Source organism: Rhinolophus ferrumequinum, chromosome 3 (genome assembly GCF_004115265.2).
Source record: "Rhinolophus ferrumequinum isolate MPI-CBG mRhiFer1 chromosome 3, mRhiFer1_v1.p, whole genome shotgun sequence".
NCBI lineage: Eukaryota > Metazoa > Chordata > Mammalia > Chiroptera > Rhinolophidae > Rhinolophus > Rhinolophus ferrumequinum.
The window spans coordinates 55,338,868-55,344,867 of NC_046286.1; the positions used below are offsets into that span (position 1 = coordinate 55,338,868).

The following is a 6,000-nucleotide window of genomic DNA, read 5'->3' on the forward strand; positions in this document are numbered from 1 at the left end:
GTATTACGAAATGTACACTTGAAATCTATGTAACTTTACTAAAATTGTCAGCCATAAAACTTAATTTAAAAAATAGAGATAACACATTTTTTAACAAACTAGGAAGTTTATTCAAATACAAAAGAAATTAAATATTAATGTGATTTATTCAATTCATATACCATTCTTCTCAAAGAACTCAAGAACTTACACATGCAGAAATGTAATTGCAAAAGTAGTTATCTGAGTAAGCATGTTCAAAATCTCAAGTTTAATAAAGCAAAGGAGAAAGCAAAACAAATAAAAGTCAATAGTTGCTAAAAAAAAAAAAAACTTGGTAGGAGTTGGCACATAAGGGAAAATCATAATAGAAGAGTGTAGGAACAGCTTCACTCATTTAACTGACATTTCTTTACTAGTATTCTTACTACAACGCTAGATAGCAGGTGGGTGGCCTGGTGAGCAAAAATTATATGGTACCTGCCCTTGTTGAAGTTCAGTCTGGTGGGTTAAGACAAGTCAATGAACAAGGATGTCAATACAAAATAAACTTTTATAAAAGAGGGCAGTAAAGTTAGGGGTGCTCAGAACACAGAAAGGAGGTTTGGAAGGGGAAAACAGCTTTCTTAAATTTGAGGATTTCAAGGATGAAGAGCGGGTCAGGTAAAGGGGGCAACATATCCAGCTAAGGCACGAGAATATTTCACATTCAAGGAACTGAAAACATGACTGTCGGATAGTGGAGTGTAGTGGTCAATGAATAATGTGACAAAAGATGGAACTGAGAGATGATAAGTAAGAAAAGGTTCATGAAGGGCCTTCTAAGTCACATTGTTTAGAAATTATTCTAATAGTAAGAGAAATTTCCAATAGAGGTTTTTGAATTAAGCTGTGTTTAATAAAGATTTCTATGAGTGCAGTGAAGGTAATGGCCACAGGAAGACAAGACCCGGGAAAGAAAAGACCAGAAGGCTGTTGCAGCAATCCAGATCATAGAGAAAGATGATAGGTTCCGAAAACTGAAGTGGATGGTAGTGATTTAGAGAAAAGATGGATGAACTTTATAATTAAGCCAATTGTGAAAAACGAAACTAAAAAAAAACTTACTCTTCTTAACTGTCAAAAACACTGACATGTTTGACCAAAGGCAACAAAAAATCAAGTCATCCATCAAGTAAAATGATCTGCTCCTCTTTCAATGTCAGTTACGTATGAACACACGGACAGTAAACTTATTCTTGCAAAAAGCTTTGTTTTGGTCAACTGGAGCCATGGTATGAAGACAAACCCCTAGTCAAGATTCTCTATTACAAAAAAAAGTGCTGGGCTATAGAAAGTTCCATAAGCACAAACAATATCTTGAGTTACTAGACATGAATGACAGAATGATTAAAAAGAAAATGGTTTGGTTTGTGCACAGGATGAAGAAGGCTTAAACCATAAAAAAAATAAATTCATTCCAGTATAAGATTATTCAGCCCACACTTAACTGGCATCTCTATGGAGACTTTTTCTAATGCAACACTACTATTATAACCATCATTTAAAATAAAGATACATGAACAGGAACACAATCCAGAGTAGAATCAAAAGCTGAATTCTCAACTTTTGACAACACTTTGGAAAAATCAGAAAGATGATTTCAATTCTATGAAAAATGAAGTCTGGTGATAGAAATACCGGCCGGCTATTCAATCTAACTTATGGAAAGAAATGACTACTAGTTTGAACTGCATCTATGATCCATTCACATCAAAACTTTTGGCTACCGATTAAAAATTATGCGTCTTTTAAACCAAAGAATAGCAAAAATACACGAAACACACTGCATTCAATGAGTAAGTTAATTTCTGATAAGAAAGCCTTTTAACAACAAACTGCCCACGTACCCACAACTCCCAGCAGTGAGCGTGAACACACATACACACACACCAACAGAATTTCAAAAATGGACATTCTGGATTCATCGATTGCTAAATTCACTCACACTTCACCATGGTCAACTCCTACCCAGTCTATTCACTTTCCAGTGTAGGGGTAAAAATATATTTAAAAAAACATAGAAGTAGATTTCTCTCCCCAAAGTTCTCACATGAAGAAGGAAACGAAAAAAAAGTTACCACGGCTTTGAACAGGAAAAAACAAAACAAAAACAAAAAAAAACCTACGGAAATTTTTTTTTTTTTATTTTTAATTTTTAATTTTTTAATTAAAAAAACAACTTATTAACCCACGCACAGACAAGAAAATCACCCCATGTGTCATCACGTTCTGGCCTAACACCTGGGCAATATGTAGCTCGGGTTCATTTTTTCGATCCCCACCCCACCCACAAATTCCCCGAATGGGACGATCCTGTCGGAGACCCGGGACACGCCTTCAGGCCCGGAGAGGGATGACAGCTCGGAGCTCGCCCTCCGAGCCGATCGACTGAGAATTCATTCGAGGGGCTACACCGGTCTCGTTGCCCACCCCCCGCAATCCCCAGCTCCCGGGCCTAGGCGCCCTGCCTCCCACCTCCACCTCCTCACCTCTACGCCCCGATCTCGCTCTTCCCATCAGTCCGTCAACTCCTCCTCCGCTCCTCCCTCCCTTTCGGTTTTATTTTTACTTCCACGCCAGGTGTGGAGTGGGAGGGCAAGGCTGAAGATGCCGGCCGGCACCACACCACTACGCCCTCGTCCGCACCCTACCCCGGGCTGCTCGGATCTCTCCGAGTCACAGGACACCGAGCACGACCACCACCTGACCTTCGGACAGACCCACAGACCCGGCCAGAAGGGACCAGGAGGAGCGGGCGCGGGGCCTACACGTCACCCGCCCGCAGCGGCGCAAACGTCGGCACGTCGGCTCCCTCCCGTCCCAGCCCGCCCGCGTGCGCGCGCCGACGCCCGCCTCCCGCCCACAGTACTCCGGGTGGGACCCGGCCTGAGGCGAGGGCGCGTTCCCGGACGGGCAAGGGCGCGTGGCGCGCGCGTTCCCGGGACGCTGTAGTCTGGTGTGTGCCCCATCCCGCCACGCCTGCCTCTTCCAGCTTACTACCTGAGCGTTTTCACTGGCAATTCCTTCTCCCCGTTCTTCTCTGCCAGGTGAAGACTTGGGGGGAAATAATTCCTCTCAAAAGGTAAGGAGAAGAGAGCAGTGAGTATGAATTGAAGAACTGATAATTGCCAGCCATCGTCCTCACCAGCCAGAGTTCCTTGCTTGCTGAACAGTTTATACAGGGTTCCCTGGTCTCAAGTCCCTCTTTCCTTAAGCTTTTTAGAGTCTCAGTTTAGTTCTCTTTAAGTACCTCTGCTTGTCGGTCCTTGGTCGAGTCTACCGGCCTCCAAAAACAGAATGCCAGATGTATTCCCTGGCTCAATTGAAAGACAGGAAGACAACATTAAGAAAATTAACTAACTTCAAGACCTGTGTGGTGTATGTGTGTACAGTTCTAGACTAAAAACCAGGCATGCAAGATGGCATGAGTTAATAATGTGTTTGTATCTCCCGTTTTCTCTCTCCATCCTCCCTTCTCATAACTTTGACAATTATGACAGTATCTTAAGGCCTAGAAAAACTGAGTTTTTTTAAAGGCAGCCAATAGCGATCAGTTTGTACTCTTCACCAGCCAAACCATATCTGGAGTTATGTTTTCAATTCTAGATTGAGGACTTCAAGAAGACCACAAAGAAGTTGGAATTATTTCAGAGAAGAGCAAAATGTGAAGAGAACTCAAAAACATGACAAATGAAAAAGCAGTGATTGAACTTGGAAGATTTTCATAGAAGAGAGAAAGCTACTGTGACTATTTCCAATAGGTAAAGACTCATTATTTGACGTAGATTTGTTTCATGTGGTCTCAAGAGATGCAAACTTGAGAGAACAGATTTCAGATCCTGCAAAGAGATCCGCTTGTAGCACTAGCTAGAGTTGTCTGCCTTAAGATGCATGGATGTCTTGACCGCTGGATTTAACTTTAAGTAGATTCTAAAGCTTATTCAAAAGGGACTAGTGCAGGGGAGCCATACATCAAGAGAAGAATTGGTTGATGGTTTTGTTGAAGTTACTTGCAATCCTAAAATTCGATTGTCCATGGACCCAGCCTTAAAAGAATTACAGTTTAGTTTATGAGACAAGACAAATGCATCAAAGGTAATAATAAATGTGATGATGCCATGTGATGAGAGGTACTAACAATACGTGCAAGGAATTCACATGACACATTGTTCTCAGTACAGTTCCAGAGGCCTAAGGGAGAAGAAGAAATGAAAATAGACTGTGGTCTAAAACTGCCCTTTCCAGTAAGGGTAGCCACTAGCCAAATGTGGCTATTTACATTTGAAATGTAGCTCATCTAAATTGAGACATGCAATAAATACAAAGTACACACCAGATTTGAAGACTTAGTATCAAAAAAAAAAAAAAAATGTGGGGGGGGGGCCGGTCCGGTGGCCGCAGGCTGCTGGAACTCCATGCTCCTAACTCTGAAGTCTGCCAGTTCGATTCCCATATGGGCCAGTGGGCTCTCCCACAAGGTTGCCGGTTCAACTCCTCGAGTCCCGCAAGGGATGTGGGCAGCGCCCCTGCAACCAAGATTGAACATGGCCCCTTGAGCTGAGCTGCCACTGAGCTCCCAGATGCTCAGTTGGTTGGAGCGTGTCCTCTCAACCACAAGATTGCCAGTTCCACTCCCGCAAGGGATGATGGGTTGCGCCCCCTGCAAACTAGCAATGGCAACTGCACCTGGAGCTGAGTTGCACCCTCCACAACTAAGACTGAAAGGACAACAACCTGACTTGAGAAAAGTCCTGGAAGGTACACACTGGTTCCCCAATAAAGTCCTGTTCCCCTTCCCCAATAAAATCTTAAAAAAAAAAGGTAAAATATCTTAATTCTTACATTAACTACCTGTTGAAATTCTATTTGGGATATATTGGGTCGATATATTACAATTAATTTTAACTGTTTGTTTTTCCTTTTTTAATGTGGCTACTAGAAAATTTTATCTTTGTCCTCTGTAGTCCCTGGGATTTTTCCCAAAAATGTTCATGGAAAGACAGCCTGATGACAAGATTCCTAATGAACAAAAGGAAGTCTATCCAGAAAGTATGCATGAGCAAAGACAAGGAAACAAGACTGCAGATGCATTCTATGATAGTGAGTAACCTGTTTGTGTATAATGGAAAGTTCTTATTAGAAGGCAATTAATGATATCAATTATCATTAGATAGAAACTATTTATAAGGGGACTCAATTTTGAATTTAAGGAATTTTGTAGTTGTAGGCACACTTAACCTCTCTGCAATGCTGATTACTAAAAGACTCAATTCTAAAATTAGCTTTCCTAATGTTTTTAATAAATGATGTTGGAAAGGAAAAAAGTTAGATCACTACCTTGGGAAACACTATTGGTTGCCTACCCAACCACTATTTTTCTCCTCTTCCTTAATTAATACAATGAATTTGTTAGGGTACCAAACAACTAAAGAAATGAGAGCTCCTCCCCTTACTCTGGAAGTGATTCTATTTCTCTTTCAATAAAAATGTTGTAGAGTTGGTCATGTGACCAATGGAAAGTCATCTAGACAGGATTCTGCCATATGTTTCACCCAAATGGCAAATATATGCTTGTAAAATATAGACCGTTATTCTTAGCTTACTGTTCCTGATGGTGGAATTGGCATATATTTTGCCTACTATTCTTTCTTAGACTCTACTGAAATAAAAATGTAGTAGAACAATGGAGGAATAAATAAGAGTAAAGATATGTGTTTGTATATATGCACTTGTGTGGAGGGGAGGATAGTAGGTGGAGAAGAGAAGTAAAGTAAATGAAATTTCAACAATTTTCTGGAAAACAATATTGCTAGTATTTGACTAGTAATAACACCCAAAACCATTGCCTAATATGTGTGTGTGTGTGTGTGTGTGTGTGTGTATGTATATATTTCACTATATAGTATATATATATATATGTATATATATATATATATAAAATGAAGAAGCTACAGATTTGTTTGGAGGTATGTCAGACGG

The 6,000-nt window shown here is 40.8% G+C and overlaps 1 protein-coding gene across 3 annotated transcripts in view; it reads right to left on the reverse strand.

The window, feature by feature from the left end:
* The window catches only part of ASCC3 (activating signal cointegrator 1 complex subunit 3), a 288,105-nt gene extending 285,269 nt beyond the window's left edge, over positions 1-2,836 (reverse strand). For 2 of the 3 annotated variants that reach the window (XM_033099400.1, XM_033099394.1), the window contains exon 1: positions 2,511-2,831. The gene's annotated coding sequence lies outside the window, so the exon portion shown is untranslated. Of the gene's footprint in view, positions 1-2,510 lie in introns of all 3 variants that reach the window. The other variant, XM_033099410.1, reaches the window with a different exon arrangement.
* Between the last annotated feature and the right edge of the window lie 3,164 nt (positions 2,837-6,000).